At 46.1% G+C, this 17411-nt stretch overlaps 2 non-coding genes across 2 annotated transcripts; one reads left to right on the forward strand and one right to left on the reverse strand.

The window, feature by feature from the left end:
- Positions 1-9559: 9559 nt before the first annotated feature.
- trnas-uga lies at positions 9560-9641 on the reverse strand. Its single transcript has one exon. It is a non-coding gene; the product is annotated as a tRNA-Ser (tRNA).
- Positions 9642-10001: 360 nt separating this feature from the next.
- On the forward strand, positions 10002-10084 carry trnal-uaa. Its single transcript has one exon. It is a non-coding gene; the product is annotated as a tRNA-Leu (tRNA).
- Positions 10085-17411: the final 7327 nt, after the last annotated feature.

Here is a 17411-nt window from a genome sequence, read left to right on the forward strand (position 1 = left end):
AATATTCCTGATTCTGCAGTTTATAAATCCTTGACCCCTGATTCCAACTTCCATGCAGTCATGTGAGATTGCTGTTTAAAATCTCACAGCCTTGCAATCTAAAACACTACAAATAATAACGCCCCCTGCTGGAAACAGTATTGCTTTTACATTTCACGCTGCCCTCATGATAACTGTGGTACACTGTGCTGTGTCTTGAGGTAGCGAAGATTCACCCTGGTATTGAGGAAGTTTCCACAGAAGCCACTGCAAGAGTCTGAGCAATGCATGAGAAAAGCAAGAGAAACGTGCATTCATAAGAACAATCTGTTTAATACATTACTAATGTGACACAACACAATCCCAATGCTCAACAACATGAGGAATACAAGACTCAAGACTCGCTCATATTTGTGGTCCATGAGCTTTTGATCTGAACAGATTGTGATCAGGGGTGACCCTATTTATCAAGCAGGTTTATTCTTTTGTTTTCAGTAAATATTTCTGTATTTAGTCAAATGCACCCCTGTTGTTTAGGTGTCCCCAAGTATCTGCAATTCTGAGAATGTTCTCGAGTCCTGTAAGTGACTTCTTCACAGTGCAACTGACTTCTTCATACATTGAGTGCAGGGAGAGGATTACACACCTGTGTGAATTTTATGGTGTCTTTTAAGGTTCCCAAACAGGCAGAATCTATTCCCACAAACAGCACAGTGATAAGGTTTCTCTCCTGTGTGAATGACCTTGTGTTTTTTAAGGCTTCCTATGTTGTTGAATGTCTTCCCACACACAGAGTAGTGGTCAGGTTTCTCTCCTGTGTAAATGCGCTGATGTGAATGAAACACTTTTGTGAAACTCTTATCACTGTAGTGTATGTGGGAAGGTTTCTCTCCTGTGTGAATGCGCTGGTGTCTTTTAAGCAGTGATATATGACTGAAACTCTTCCCACAATCAGCCCTGGAAAATGTAGTCCCTCCTCAGGGATTTCCCTTGTGAGTTTTAGGAACGTCTAATTGACAGGAACTCTTCCCACCTTTAATAGAATGAGGCAAAGTCTTCAAGTTGCCCTGGGTTTTTGAACTGTTAAAACATGCAGAATGAGGTGTCTCTGTACTCTCCACAGTAAGAGGGGGTCTGTCTTGTAAAGAAGGGATTTTAACTGAGTGAGTTCTCAATGTCTTCACATACTCTTCTTGGGGTGTCGTTTCTCTGTTGTTCTTGCACTGTGGTTTGCCACTAGAAGAGTTTTTGCACTGGGGTGATAGAGTGGAGTCGTTTTCTCCTTCATCTACTTTAGAAGCTAAAGAAAGAAAGAGAAGAGAGACAAAGGTTATTGTACAGCATTCTTCCACATGCACGGTTCTGCAGGGCTTCATGTCATAAACATGACAACTAGAGTGAACTCTGATGACTATGAACTGAGAGAATTCAATCAGATCCACTTCATATCACTCCTGTTCATCTCAACCTCCTTTTACTATCACCATATTCAGGAATGTAGATCAAAGCTGGGAGCCGGGAAAAATCCATGGCTAAGTCATAACATTCCTGACTATTTTAATGAGATGTTCCTGGAAACACACCAACGCTTCGTCCCTGTGTTGTGTCTGTGTGCTGAAGACAGGCGAATGAGCAGTTCAGTGATTGGCTGCATGAGATGAGGCGGATTCGTTTACCAACTAGTGTCCCGCAAGTGTCAGTCACAGTTATTTACTACCTGCATGGTGACACTACTGCTAGTAATGTAATATTTTAATTTGTTTTTTGATAATTAATATTTGTTGTGTTTATAAAAACAGACATCCCATTTGCAATCCAACGCACTGCACCTTGCCTTTTTAATCTGCCTGTATTGAAGACACACCACATGTAGAACTATGTAGGGCTGAAGGGAAGTTGTTTTACCACAACAAATTTCTCATTGCTCTACAGATATTTTACACAAAAATCATACAAAGATCCGGTAAAACTACAATTCCCAGATTCCCCCTCACAGCTGAAACTGATACGCCTGTCTGCTGTACAGAACCCCTCCACACACGTATTTACTGTACTGTGACAATAATAACACAGCAATGCTTACTGTGAGACACACAAGAGTGAAATGTGGCTCTGCGAGCAAACATTACAGTCCCTGGGATAACTGCAGTGAGATGAGCATTTAAAAATGAGATTGCATTTGAATAAAGTGTAAGGAATACAATAAGACTGTTGTGTTTTCATTCTCATATAATATGGGTTCACTCTCATTTTGGCGATGCTGCTGCATACTCTGCACTGAAATTCTCTACTGAAATGTTTCTTCTGGAGACGCTAAGCAACCCGACTGGACGTGACATCACCTAGTGATGGACATGTGATCCATGCAGCTCTGTAAAGCTGTAGGAGCAGCACAACTGCAAACAGGCTACCAGGAATGGGGAAAGCCACAGATCTAACACAGGGGCGTCCAGAGCTGGCCCTGACACTCCTGCTCTTTGTTACAACCCTATTCTAAGTTGTTTAATTGAACCAATTAAACCTTCATCCAGGCACAGGAGCAGCACTTTATAGAAGTGAACGTGTTCAATGTGGAGTGGAATGGCCTGCAGGAGCGTGATTGGACACCGCTGATCTAACAGCATTCTAAAGAGGCGGGGCAGTGGCTGCACATCTAGCAGCTGCCTCAGGAGCAAGCACAGTTATGTCCTTGTTGACAGAGTGGCTGGGCAGCTCCCCTTGGGTAAAATATGAATGTGAAGCACACTGCTGGTGTTCAGCAGCAGGTTCTGCAGGATGAATAGGCAGCTCAATGCTGCTTGTTTTGTAGGGTTACCTCTAAATCCCAGTTCACATTCAGATGGAGAATCATCACACAGGCTGGATCCCAGCTTGTATTTCTCTTCAAGTGTACAGGCATTATATTCAGCAGGAATTTCCACTGCGATGGGGACACATTCCTGCTCTATGAACTCACATTTCTGTTCAGGGACCTCTTCATCTTTAACAAACGGCAGCTCTGTACCCTGCATTAGACTTGCACAGCACTCCTGCTCAAAGGACTCCTTTTGTGTGGAAACTGCTTCTATCTTTGGCTCCTCCTGTGCTTCAGATTCAGGTATAGCGTGGCTCTCTCTGGGATCTGTGGGGAAACAAAATTGTATAAAATTCCAACTCTTTCTTACTAGCTCGGCTCCTCTACAAAGCCAGCCCCGTGTCAGAATGCTACTGAGAGATGTCTTTGGTCTAAGAGGAGGTATTTCTCTTATGTATTTATATTTAATAAAGCACATGTAACCCTAGAACCCTACCCACAATGCCATGGTTCATGCTTTTGCAATGATCAAATATTTATTTCAACTCCTATCAACATTCTGTGTTAGCTGCTTTGATCAGGGATTGTATCAAAATAACCCCTCCAGGCTGCTGTGTTCAATAATGTGCAGCTTGCATTTCCAGTGACTGTTCCTCAGTTATTTCGTATAGGGGTGAGCTGGTATAATAGTTTGGTGGTTTAGGTTCATTCTGGTATTGATCCCATTCCTGTTATTCTACATTGCAATCATCGGATAAATCTGTGTTTATGTTCCTATGAACAAAGTGAAGGAAAAGGCATTCTCATATGAACATCTTTATATTCAACATCCTGTACAAAACAAATAAATCCAATCACATCCCTTGTAGTATTACAACACATTTGTAATGGTGTGGCTATCCCTATTGCATGCATCCTGTGCAAACTCATCTCTGCTCTTAAATAGTAACAATAATCACGAAAACATGACCTGCTGCTGTGCGCTCATATTAGACCCAAATCATTATTCTAACCCTCTGCAATACGGGCTATGACTGGCTCAGTGGGACTCTATACAAGACATCGCTTTACCATGAGGATATCTGTTGGAAAACATGGATCGAGATTTGATTAGCAGTTTGCTACGCATGTGGACTAGCAGAGCTATACTGGTGTTCTTTTCTGAAAAGAGACTAATATTGCAGATAGCAGACTGTTTGGTTCAAATTGCATGTACTGCTAACCACTGATAGAGACGATGCGTCTACAAACTGCCCAACAATGACTGCAAGCTAACAAGATAACAATGCTGTGGACTACAATTAGCACAGGCTCTAAAGACTTCAGAGAGATCGAAAGAGATAATGCCACAGGAATCAAAGGGGTCTTAAAAAAATAAAAAAGGTAGATTTATGGACCCTTTGTCTCCAGGAGTGTGAAGAATGCACAGAGTTCAAAGGTTGTTACACTAGACTACACACACAGACACACTCAGACACACACACACACACACACACACACACAATAAATTAACAGAATAATGTGTTGTACCATGGCCATTGGTTAAGTGTCAGAGAAAGGGGAGGTGGACCATCTATACAGAAGGGTATTTAATGTCATGCAAACATTGTAATGTTGAGTATTCTGCTTGTCCTGTACCTGGGACCAGACTCCCTGCATATTTCTATAAACCTGGCAACTGATTGAAGAAAAGGACTCTGTTCATTTTTTTGAATCTATTTACTCCCCATCCATTTTTTTAAGTTACTTCATTGAAATTGCGCCAAAATTAAACCAAATACTTCTGTGCAAAGGAGCCCACTTAAAGGGGTGAGCTAGCGCGTCTATTCCCAGGGGGCCCCCGTCTCTCTCCATGGAGAACCACAGGGGGCAATGAGTGGACTCGGCTGTGGCGAAGAGGTCGACTCGTGCAGGTCGAAACCTTTCCCACATCTGTTCCACCACTTGAGGATGCAACCTCCACTCCGAGATGTCTGGAGCTCTTCTGGACAGGAGGTCTGCAGCCTTGTTGTCCACACTGGGGAGGTGAACTGCCCTGATGGAACGCAAGTTTCTGTGCGTCCAGGACAGGAGTCTATGCGTTGTGTGGTGAAGGCACTGTGAGCGCAGTCCCTAACAACCTTTGATATATTCTGATCAGTAGGAGAGCATCCTCTCTAAATAGGGAGAGTGCAGCTTCCAAAGACAGAATCCTGTCTTCTGACAGTGAGGCAAGCATGCTCAGAGTTCGGTGTGATCCCCAGGAACACCGTGGACTGTGACGGTATCAAATTGCTTTTTTGTTGATGTATTGAGAGCCCTAACTTCGTCTATGACTTGTTTTGTGTGCGCTTCTGTTCAGGATCCGAATACCCACAGCCTGAGTGGAGCCAGTGCTGCATCCATGCACTTTGAAAATGTGCGGGGCGCCAGAGAAGGACCAAATGGCAGAATTCATATGCGTTGTCTTGAAAGGCGAAGCGCAGATATTTTCTGTGCATGGGACGGATCGGGACGTGAAAGTAGGTGTCTTGCAGGTCGATCGATGTGAACCAGTCGTCCGGTTTGATGGATTGGAGGATACCTTGTACTGTCAACATGTTGCCATTGGTCAGTCCAATGTGTGTGTGTGTGTGTGTGTGTGGGGGGGGGGGGGGGGGGGGGGTTGGTGGCAGCCGGAGCCCCTCAGGGGCAGTCTCCCTTCGGCTTGGGAGGGGGCGGGTCTTTCTTAGGCCCCGACCTTGGTCTTCAGGCGGAAAACTGGTTACCCCTGGCCGGCGGTGGTCCCTTGCCATTTACTCTGCCTCTGCCTGCTTGTCTACTCTGGGGTGGAGGGCAGTGTTAACACCCTTTTGCCCCAGCAGGCTGTGAATGCCACCTTGGGTGCTGAAGGTAAGCCGGAAGGCACGAGAATTTGGAGGCGACCTCCGTGGCCTTGTGGGACCTCTCAAGGCTCACATCAATGGTCGCCCCAAATGTCTGCCCCAGTGTAATGGGGGCATTCAGTAGCGCCACCCTCTCGCTCTCCACGACCTTGGCTTGCGTCAGCCACAAATGCCGGCAAGTGGTCACCATCAGCGCCAGCGACCTCCCTGATGCCTGAACTAACTCCGCCATTAGGTCAGTCATCGCTTTTGCCACTGCCTGGAGCTCCCCTATGTCTGCCTCTGTGGATCTTTCCTGCAGCCTCTCCGCTAACTGGGTTTGATAGAACACCAGTATCACCATGGCGTTTGCTGCTTTTACTGACAGTACTGCCGATGCATATGCTTTCTTGAGCATGGCGTCCGTTGTTCTGCAGCTTAGATGGGCAGGTTGGGTTCTTATCCCCCTTGGTGAAGGTGGAACATTGCACCAATACTGTGACCGTGTCCCCGATAGTGGGGAATGTGCCTAGGCCCGCTTCTTGGGCTCCTGCAGTAAGAAGCAGAGACTCTGCTGTTCTGGAGGCTGAGGGTGCAGACGCTGGGTTGCTCCAGGAGGAGCGCACCAATTCCAGGAAGTCCTGGCACAAAGGGAGGGCTTGCTGTGGTTGCCCTTTTTTCTGGAGGAAGCGGTTCCCCTTTCCCTCCTGTTCTGCCGGCCAGTGAATGTCAGCTCGTGGCTGGTCTAGGTACTGGGTATGGGGAACTGCAAGTTGCGGCAGGGACAGTGCCCTGTGATTTTAGAGGGTCTCTAGCATGGTCTGCTGAGCCCCTGCCAGCTTGGTGTGGCACTCCTTTCCCTCACCACGGTCTGGGTCACCGTGGGAAAGTGGGGACCACTACCTTGAACGGACGGCGGACCGGACCACTTGATCGTACTGAGGAGTGACCCTTGTACCCGACACACCGATTCATCTGATCATGGTAGTGGGGGGGGGGGGGGGGGGGGGGGGGTGTCTAGAGGACCTCTGCGGAGGCCCTTGGACCACGGACCTCATTCTCCCATGGCTCGGGGAGACAGACTCTGCTGGGAAAGGGCTGTTTTCCGGTGCTTAGTTCTTCTAGAGAACTTCATACACGGAGAGCCGTCTAGCTCACCTGCCAGTGCTATGGCGTAGCTCCAGTGCTCATCCTGTCTGGGCAGCTTCGTCATGCACTGGTGGAACCCAGCAGAGCAGAGGACCCTGCCGCCAGTAGTAGTAGTGAGGTCGGTGCTGGGCTGTAGACGGCTCTTAAGCGATTCACCGGTGCCGAATCAGCCGGTGCCAGGATCGGCATCGAGAACAGCGCGGTCAGTGACGAGAGGTCGGTGCTGAGTCAATCGCTGCCGAGAGGTCGGTGCTGAGTCAATCGCTGCCGAGAGGACAGTGCTGAGTCAATCGGTGCCGATGGGTAGCACAGTCTGTGCCGTGCTGTAGACGGCTCCAAAGAGGGTCAATGGTGCCGATTGAATCAGTACCGAGGAGAACACTGTCTGTGCCGAGGTCGGTGCCGATGTGTAGCACGGTCGGTGCCGGGCTGTAGACGGCTCTGAAGATAGTCAACCCCCCCACCCCCCACCACCACCACCAACAGGTGTAATTTAGAACTTTATCCATTACACAAAACATCTAGGCTAATCCTTTTCAGAGCAAGTATCGAGTGCGGTAATTCATTCAGTGTGGTTAGTTAATGCGCACTAACTGTGTGTGTGTGTCACAACCGCACTAACACAAGCGATGATGGTGCTCAGTAGATTTCTGAGCAACTAATGATGTCATTCTTTATCAGACATTTGTGTGATAAACATGGAAATACTCGTAAATAGTCCTTCCCAGCTATGGCAAGCCGTTTTAATATTTAATCCTCAATTGCTGATATCAAGAATGGCATTATTGATATCAAATGTTCAGCTAAAGCATTCTGGGTGCATTCTGAATGCAGAAAGGTGGTTTATTTTTTAATATAATATATATATATATATATATATATATATATATATATATATATATATATATATATATATATATATATATAAGGTTACACAATGCGTTATGAGCATACAATAAATTGTTAAATCTCTTTTTCTTCGTCTTTGAAAAGAGTTGGGCGTTAAAGTCATTAACTGATGCCTCGTTATTGTTAGACATGTCCGTTCTGACTTGTTCTATAGATGAAAAACGCGCCTTAATATAGCAGAAACATTATCAACACTGTCGGCCATGCATTCCCGTCATACCCAGGATAATGTGCTTAATACAGCAGAAACATTATCAACACTGCCGGCCATGCATTCCCGTCATACCCAGGATAATGATACAGCAGAAACATTATCAACACTGTCGGCCATACATTCCCGTCATACCCAGGATAATGTGCTTAATACAGCAGAAACATTATCAACACTGTCGGCCATGCATTCTCGTCATACCCAGGATAATGTGCTTAATACAGCAGAAACATTATCAACACTGTCAGCCATGCATTCCCATCATACCCAGGATAATGTGCTTAGTACAGCAGAAACATTATCAACACTGTCAGCCATACATTCGCGTCATACCCAGGATAATGATACAGCCGAAACATTATCAACACTGCCGGCCATGCATTCTCAACATACCCAGGATAATGTGCTTAATACAGCAGAAACATTATCAACACTGCCGGCCATGCATTCCCGTCATACCCAGGATAATGATACAGCAGAAACATTATCAACACTGTCGGCCATACATTCCCGTCATACCCAGGATAATGTGCTTAATACACAGAAACATTATCAACACTGTCGGCCATGCATTCTCGTCATACCCAGGATAATGTGCTTAATACAGCAGAAACATTATCAACACTGTCAGCCATGCATTCCCATCATACCCAGGATAATGTGCTTAATACAGCAGAAACATTATCAACACTGCCGGCCATGCATTCCCGTCATACCCAGGATAATGATACAGCCGAAACATTATCAACACTGTCAGCCATGCATTCCTGTCATACCCAGGATAATGTGCTTAATACAGCAGAAACATTATCAACACTGCCGGCCATGCATTCCCGTCATACCCAGGATAATGGTCCTGGGAGACGTGTGGGCGGGAGGCTCGCACTGGGCGCGTTAGTAAGTGAGCGGCGGCTCAGTACAGGAATCAGTTTAACGACTCGTTCAGTTCCGCTCCTGCTGAGCCGCTCAGAGCGCTCCTGAGCATTTCCCATCAGTGATCAGAGGGAGCGCACGCCAGGGACACCTAGAGGAAACAAATGGAGATGACAGGCAGGATTGACAAATACGTTTGTCAAGAACCATGAACTGGATTCCACTTATGAAGTTATGTATTAATTGGCTAAATGAGATGAGGAAAATTGTTGTTTTCGAATTTGTATCATTAAATTTAATTTTTAAAAAATGAAGAACTGTTTTACGGTTATTGATGTATTATTACTAGGCTTGTAGTATTAATATTATTTACAATTTTCATTATTAATGTCGGTATTGTCTGTATTAAACACAGCCAGATATGAGGTTTAGAATATCCTACATTTGGCTCAAGCCTTTACTCAAACACAAGCACTGAATATCCTCATCTGCTCCACAGCAAGTAAGAGAAGACAGTTCAGAAAACCTCAAAACACACGGCAGTAAAGTAACACATGCTTTACTGGATCATTCAGTGAAGCAATCCAATCAGATACGAGACTGCTGGTTCAGTGCCCTTCAAGACATACACTGAGGAGAAACTACAGTCCAATATAGAACATGTTTCTGAGACAAAAGACTGCTAGAATTTATATCATGCCATTAAAACACCCCTCCCTCTCTCTCCCTATCTCACAGCTAGTAATAATTGAAACATTCAAGCTGACCAGACCTTTAATGTGAAGAGATGTAAAAGGTTCACGTAGTCTGCAGGATTCAAACCTGCACAAGGAAACCCCAATGGATTTCAAGTCCATCGCCTTAACCACTCGGCCATGATTACTTTCTTCTCACAGTCCCAGTGTAGATAGGCCAGTGTCTTACCGTTTAGGTGACCGGGGCACTCGTATAGATAGTAGTCAGTGTGACAATATACGAGCAGAGGAAAGACTCACTGTGTTGAAACAAAGAACTAACCGACACGAAAGAGAATATGAATCCGCTTTACAAACTTATGTGATTTACAAACGAAAAGCGTGTATATGTATATACTGCCCTAAAGCTTTATTAGAAAGAAAGAAAGAATACGTATGGCAACGCCTTCATTGAAGACAGGTCCGTTGAAACGAGTTTTGTGGCGCGCCGAGTTCTGCTTTCTGTACCTCATGGATCAGCAGCATTCGTTTATTCGCTAGTGAACAGAACCAGGATGGCCGAGGGGTTAAGGCGTTGGACTTAAGATCCAATGGACGTATGTCTGTGTGGTTTCAAGCCCCACTTCTGGTAAATGTATTTTTTAATGATAAAAACTGACTAATAACACTATGTAACACAATTTTTGTTCCTGGGTAGTAAGTGTTATTTCCTAATTGCTTATGCCTCAAAAGTATAGAGAATGGCTAGTATTCCCCACAAACCTTGCTTTTGTGACCAGGATTGTATTTTGAAATTTACCTATTTCCAATGAGAAAACAGGCAAATTTGTGTCTTTTTGTTCACATAAAGTCTGAAAAAAACAACATATGAATCCAAATTAACATGTATTTATACTAAAGTAATACAAAAATGACTACAAAAGATTTAGAAGTGAGTAGTTTTTCGAGATTTACGATTATACTGTAAATCACTTTCACGAATCAGCCCCCAAATGTAGTCTCCCATCATATTCTCGTTATACTGTCCTTGGTAGCGGCGTTCAAAGTCCAGTATATCCTAGTGGAAGCTCTTGCCTTGCTCCTTTGAGTACGCTCCCATGTTCTCCTTGAATTTATCAAGATGAGCATCAAGGATATGGACTTTGAGGGACATCCTACAGCCCATTGTGCCGTAGTTCTTCACCAGAGTCTCAACCAGCTCCACATAGTTTTCGGCCTTGTGATTGCCCAGGAAGCCCCAGACCACTGCGACAAAGCTGTTCCAAGCCGATTTCTCCTTACTAGTGAGCTTCTTGGGGAATTCATTGCACTCCAGGATCTTCTTTATCTGTGGTCCGACGAAGACACCAGCTTTGACCTTTGCCTCAGACAGCTTAGGGAAGAAGTCTTGAAGGTACTTGAAGGCTGCCGACTCCTTATCTAGAGCTCTGACAAATTGTTTCATAAGGCCCAATTTGATGTGCAGTGGTGGCATCAGCACCTCCCGGGGGTCCACCAGTGGCTCCCACTTGACGTTGTTCCTCCCCACAGAGAACTCGGTCCGCTGTGGCCAGTCCCGCCTGTGGTAGTGCGCCTTGGTGTCCCTGCTGTCCCAAAGGCAAAGATAGCAGGGAAACTTGGTAAAACCGCCTTGGAGACCCATCAGGAATGCCACCATTTTGAAGTCTCCTATGACCTCCCAGCCGTACTCATCATACTTCAAGGCATCCAGCAAGGTCTTGATGCTGTTGTAATCCTCTTTGAGGTGCACCGAGTGAGCCAGGGGAAGAGACAGGTACTTGTTACCATTATGGAGCAGCACGGCTTTGAGGCTCCTGGATGAGCTGTCAATGAAGAGGCGCCACTCATTCTGGTTACAGGCGATTCCGATTGCCTCGAACAGACTGGTCACATTGTGGCAGAAGCAGAGCCCATCTTGACGGGTGAAGAAGCTGGAAAAAGGTTGGTGACGCTTCCTCTGATCTGCGACTTGCACACTTTCATCCAACAAGTTCCATTGCTTGAGCCTAGACGTCAAAAGCTCGGCATTGGACTTGGTGAGACCAAGATCTCTAATCAAGTCATTGAGGTCTTTTTGGTTGGGGTAGTATGGGTTTCTCTCCTCAGCTCCACCTCTGAAATTGTCATCTGGATCTACAACGTCTCCCTCGCTCTCTGACTTGCTGCTCTCTTCTAAAGACAGCTGCTCTCTCTCCGGAGGAGTGGGTACGGGGAGCTCATGGCAGTGTGGCACCGGGGCGATGGATGAAGGAAGGTCCGGAGACGTGATAGCAGGTGCATTCTTGCCAGTCCGACGTTTGGAAGGGTCCACCATGCAGAAGTAGCAGTTGCTTGAGTGGTCAGTGGGTTCCCACCAAATTCTTGGGATAGCGAACTTAACATGGCTCTCTTTTCCCCTCTGTACCATCCTACAAAAATACATTTATTTCACCCATGACTAATGTGTAAGAGATTCTCACAACATTTTTCATATATGATATATTTTTTCAATAACACTGAAAATTGTAAAACATTTTAAAATTAAAAACTTTTACAATTTTAAAAATTTTAACAAATTTTATAACATAAAGTTCCAAGCAACAATTGTCCATCTTACCTTCCAGAGTTATTTTGCAGTGCTCGCAGGTGAAATGAGGTGCCCAGGGTTTGTCTTTATCCCCGACAGGCATGCCGAAATATGCCTTGTAGGCCTCACACATTTTAACAGACGCTGACACAGAGTACTTTTTCGCTCTTGTCTTGATAAATTGGCCACAGACATAGCAAAATGCGTCTGCTGGATGCCATCTCAGAAAAACGCAGATATGTTTAAGGCCCCTGTATTTATACTACTATTTCTATTACTGGAAAGTTCTAGAAAGTTCTAGAAGTTACTCCAAGTTTACTCAGCACTGAATCTATCTGGAATGTTCTGGAAAATAGGTACATTTCAAAATATCACTGTCTTGGTCACAAAAGCAACATTTGTGGGGAATAATAGCCATGTTCTATACTTTTGAGGCATAAGCAATTAGGAAATAACACTTACTACCCAGGAACAAAAAAAAAAAAAATGGTTACACGGTGTTACAATTATTATTATATGTCCAGCGCGTTTGCAGTTTGCACATGTTTTAGACATTTTACATTCCTTTGACACATGGCCCTGCTTACCACAATTAAAATAGCCTGACTTAACACCACCCTCGTTGGTAACAATCATACCAATTTCCTTTTTCTCTATTGGTGCTTTATCTGTTTCAGACTCATTCCAATCTCTTAAACAATCATGTATGCCTTGCCCTGTACGTGGTGGAACAGGGTCTACTGACAGTGCCCTGCTGTACTGTATCAATAGATGCTTGCATGTAGGAGAGACTAAGTCTTTATATTTGTTGATTACCAACTGCCAAAACGTGACGTTATCATTTGTAATCGCAACTCTTGCTGCAGCTCTCTCTCTGTGAGTATTATACATCTGCACAAAACTTCGAATGAAGTTAGTAGGATGTTGTCCCTTTTTGGGAACAGCGTTAAAACCTTACTGAGATCTGGTGCATGTCGATAATTAGCAGCCACACACATTAATCTAACTCTCTCATCATGTCCTGGATATTGCGGGTTAGCACCTGGTGGTGTAAATTCAGTTGGTGCAATCACTTCAACTGGTAATACTGAACTCAGGATTCTGCAACAATCCCTGTCAGTGAGATTAAACATACGTTGTATACCACGCAGCTTTTCACACAAAGGTGTAGGATCTGCATTACCATCCCATTTGGGCAACTGTTCTTTCATCAAAGCCAATTCTGACAATGTCAAATCCCTATTGACCTGTTCATCAGCATAATCATATGTAGTTATTCCAGTTTACTGGTCCAAAGTACCAGTTGTGCATATCCTACGAGTCATTACAGGAGCTGTTTTGACATATTTGCCTGCAAAATATACTCTCCCTTTCGGTTCTGTTCTTTCAGTATTGCGCCTCCTTGATTTAACATTTTCTGCAATACTGGACATATAGTCCCCTCTAGTGCCTTGCTTTTGATACTGAACCTCCTCAGGTGCTATAGCAAAGTCCTTTAACTCATCATCCTCTTCACTCTCCTGTTTAGGATCCCAGTCCTCAGGACCATCGCTATCCTCACTATCTGTTTCTTGCTCATTATCAACCAATCCCAATGCTGCAATTCTGCGCTGCAAAACCTTATTATTCTGTCGTTATTCACGTGCTTTTTTATGTACCTCCCTCAACTTTTGTACAATGTGCCTGTCTTTGTTTTCTCCAGACACATTCCATAATTCCTTGTATGCAATCTGCATTTTTCAAACTTGATTCCAAATTACTTGTTTTTCTCTGACAATCTATCAGTTGTTGTTTTTGGGTTGCATTTTCCTTACGAAGCTTTAATTGTTGTGTGGCAGCCGATTGCCTTTCAACAATGGAAGCACTTGTAACTGATTCTAATCGCTATATATGCAAACCTTTATTTTCAACAGATAATTTCTTACAATTTTCCCTAGTAAAATCATATCTTATTTTCAATTCTTCAATAGTTTGCCTCATTGCTCTTATGCAATTAGCCTGTTTCACTTTCTTATGCTTTTCTTTTCCATTCCGAGACACACATTCCTGCCCTATAGTATTGACGGGTTCATTACTGTCTTTTGTATAGGGTCCCTCCTTGCCATGTGTGGCAGAGCAAAGCTCTGCCCTTTTTAAATTGGCAGGGATGGGGTTAATTTCCCCTACCTGTCTGGGTTTATTATGTTCAGGTGGCTGGGATTAATTAGTTGATTAGGTTAATTAATGATCAATCAGCGCTCAGCCACCTGACATAAAAGGAGGCCTCTGCTTCTCATTTGGGAGTAGGGAGCTGAGGAAGCAGGTTGGTGGTTTGTTGGTTGTGATTTTTCAATTTTCTAAATCCACTGAAGGCATTGCCCAGCCTGGAAACCTTTATTTTGTACATTTTTTTTTTTTTTTGTCTGTCTTTTTGTGTTTCAATCCCTTTGTTTTGACTCTTGTGCCTTTTTATTTTTGTATCTATTTATAATAAAAGTATATTTTTTTGAACTGCAGTCTGTCTCTGGGCCTCTATCCACTCGCCAGCCTGCCACATTTGGTGTCAGAGCGGGATAGTGCCACCTAGAGGCTCAGAGCAGTATTTTATTTATTTTTTTGGAATTTTTGGGATAATTTTTATTTATTTATTTATTTATTTTTTAAATGGGAAAGACGAGCAGACAGCGGCAAAGGCAGGAAAAGCAGCAGCTGAAGAAATGTAAGCTGCTGCAGCCACCGCTGGAGGACCCGGCCAGCCTCTTCCCCTGGTGTTCCTGGTGCGGGAGGGAGGACCATCGTTGGCGGTCCTGCCCAGATATGCCACCGGCAAACTGGTGTGGCCGGTGTGAGGAGGACGGCCACAACTGGGCAGGATGCCCCTACAACCAGGCCCAGGAAGAGGTGCAGTATTCACCCCGGGCATCAGGGGCCACCCCACTACCTCCAGCACCACCACCTTCACCACCGTCCCAGGAGATCTGCACCCTGAGGCAGACCTCGTCCACGATCTCCCCATAGTTATCAACACGCTGTGGCGTCGAGATGGGGAGAGGTGGGAACAGTGGGAGGAACAACACCACCCAACGTCCTTCCCAGAGGTTGCCCTCATGGTGGTTATTTACCTGGTGGTAGACATGGGAGATGCCCCGGTCACTCCAATAAAGAGGGGTGAGCCGCCTTCCCGAGAGCCAGAGAGGGGTGAGCCGCCTTCCCGAGAGCCAGAGAGGGGTGAGCCGCCTTCCCGAGAGCCAGAGAGGGGTGAGCCGCCTTCCCGAGAGCCAGAGAGGGGTGAGGAGCCGCCGCTCCCAGAGCCAGAGAGGGAGGAGCCGCCGCTCCCAGAGCCAGAGAGGGGTGAGGAGCCGTCGTCGCTCCCAGAGCCAGAGAGGGGTGAGGAGCCGCCGCGGTCCCCAGAGCCAGAGAGGGGTGAGGAGCCGTCGCTCCCAGAGCCAGAGAGGGGTGAGGAGCCGCCGTCGCTCCCAGAGCCAGAGAGGGAGGAGCCGCCGCTCCCAGAGCCAGAGAGGGAGGGCCCGCCGCTCCAAGAGCCAGAGAGGGAGGAGCCGCCACTCTCAGAGCCAGAGAGGGAAGAGCCGCCGCTCTCAGAGCCCAGAGGGGAGGAGCTATGGCCCAAGGATGCCTGCCTTGCACCTGCCAAGGATGCCTGCCTTACACCGCCCAGGGATGCCACGCCCGCTCCGCTCAGGAATGACACATTCGCATCGCCTGGGTTGCCTGCTGCTCTGCATCGCTTGGGACTGCTGGTGTCTCCTTTTTGTTTTCTAGGGTTGCCGAGGGTCCGCTGCTGTCGCCGCCTCCGCCACTAGAGGGAGCCGGGCCGCCGTCGCCGCCTCCTGCTCGGTGGACTACCCTGAAGGCATAGGGCTGCAAGGCCAAGAACCACCGTGTGATTCTGGCGTTGCTATCTTTCATCCGGTGAAGCCACGCTAAGGGGGCATGATCTGCAACCAGGGTGAAGTGTCGCCCCAGGAGGTAGTACCGGAGTGACTCGACTGCCCATTTTACCGCGAGACACTCCTTCTCGATGGTGCTATAATTTTTCTCTCAGAAGGAGCTTCCTGCTGATATAGAGGACTGGGTGCTCGCTTCTCTGAACCTCCTGCGACAGCACTGCCCCGAGACCTGTCTCTGACGCATCCGTCTGCAGGGTGAACCTCTTACCAAAATCCGGGCTGCATAGCACTGGCTTACTACACAGCCTCCGTTTCAAGGAGTGAAAGGCCCTCTGGCACGACTCCGTCCACTGAACCGTATTTGGGGCAGCCTTCGGGGTGAGGTCTGTCAAGGGAGCAGCGAGCGTAGCGAAGCTCGGGATGAACTTTCTATAATAACCCGTTAGTCCCAAGAAAGAGCACACCTGGGTTTGGTTGTAGGAACCGACCAGTCAGCCAAGGCTTTCACCTTAGCAACTAGCGGTCTGATCTGGCCGCCCCCTACTTGATACCCCAAATACTCCGACTCACTCTTCCCAATGGCACACTTCTTTGGGTTAGCAGTGAGCCCCGCCTCCCGCAAGGATTGCAGCACCGCCGCTACCTTACACAGATGACTCGGCCAATCCTCGCTGTGGATAACCACATCATCTATGTAAGCAGCGGCGTACTGCTGATGGAGCCGCAAGATGCGATCCATCATCCGCTGGAAAGTGGCGGTTGCTCCGTGCAACCCAAAGGGCATGGTCCTGAATTGGTATAACCTGAAGGGAGTCGAAAACGTCGTCCTCTCTCTAGATTCCGGAGTCAGGGGTATCTGCCAGTACCCCTTCGTTAAATCCAGTGTCGTCATAAAACGAGCTGTGCCTAGACGCTCCAGCAACGATTGGACTGTTCCAGTCACTTTGGGACTCATCTATTACCCCCATTCTCAGCATTTCGTCAATTTCCACTTTTATTACCTGTCTTTTACGCTGAGGCCCCCGGCTCAATATCAATGTGATGATGGGCTACTCGAGTCTGCCCCGGGACTGAAGAGAACAAGTCAGGAAACTCTGCCACCAGACCGCGAGCCAGACATTTCTGCGTTGGTTCTCAGCAATCTGTACCGACCCTTTTCTTGCCAACACAGAAAGATCAGGTCCCAGGTCCGTGACATCATCTGCATGCTCCACTAACAATGATAGAATAAAGCTATGGTTTACAATTTTAGAAAAGCAACTTATGAAGGTAGGAAACAGAGACTAACAGAAGTAGATTGGAGTAAAGTAGAGAAAACACCCACAGAAGAAGGATGGTTGTTTTTCAAAAATGTAGTACTAGAGGTGCAAAACAATTGCATCCCTAAAGTAGACAAATCTAAATGTAAAACTAAATTGCCAAAATGGTTTAATAGATCAATTTAAAAAAAATATTCAGCGAAAAAAAGGCACTTTACAGAGCATTAAAAAAGGACCAAAAAGAAA

This window comes from Polyodon spathula, chromosome 8 (assembly GCF_017654505.1).
Source record: "Polyodon spathula isolate WHYD16114869_AA chromosome 8, ASM1765450v1, whole genome shotgun sequence".
Classification (NCBI taxonomy): domain Eukaryota; kingdom Metazoa; phylum Chordata; class Actinopteri; order Acipenseriformes; family Polyodontidae; genus Polyodon; species Polyodon spathula.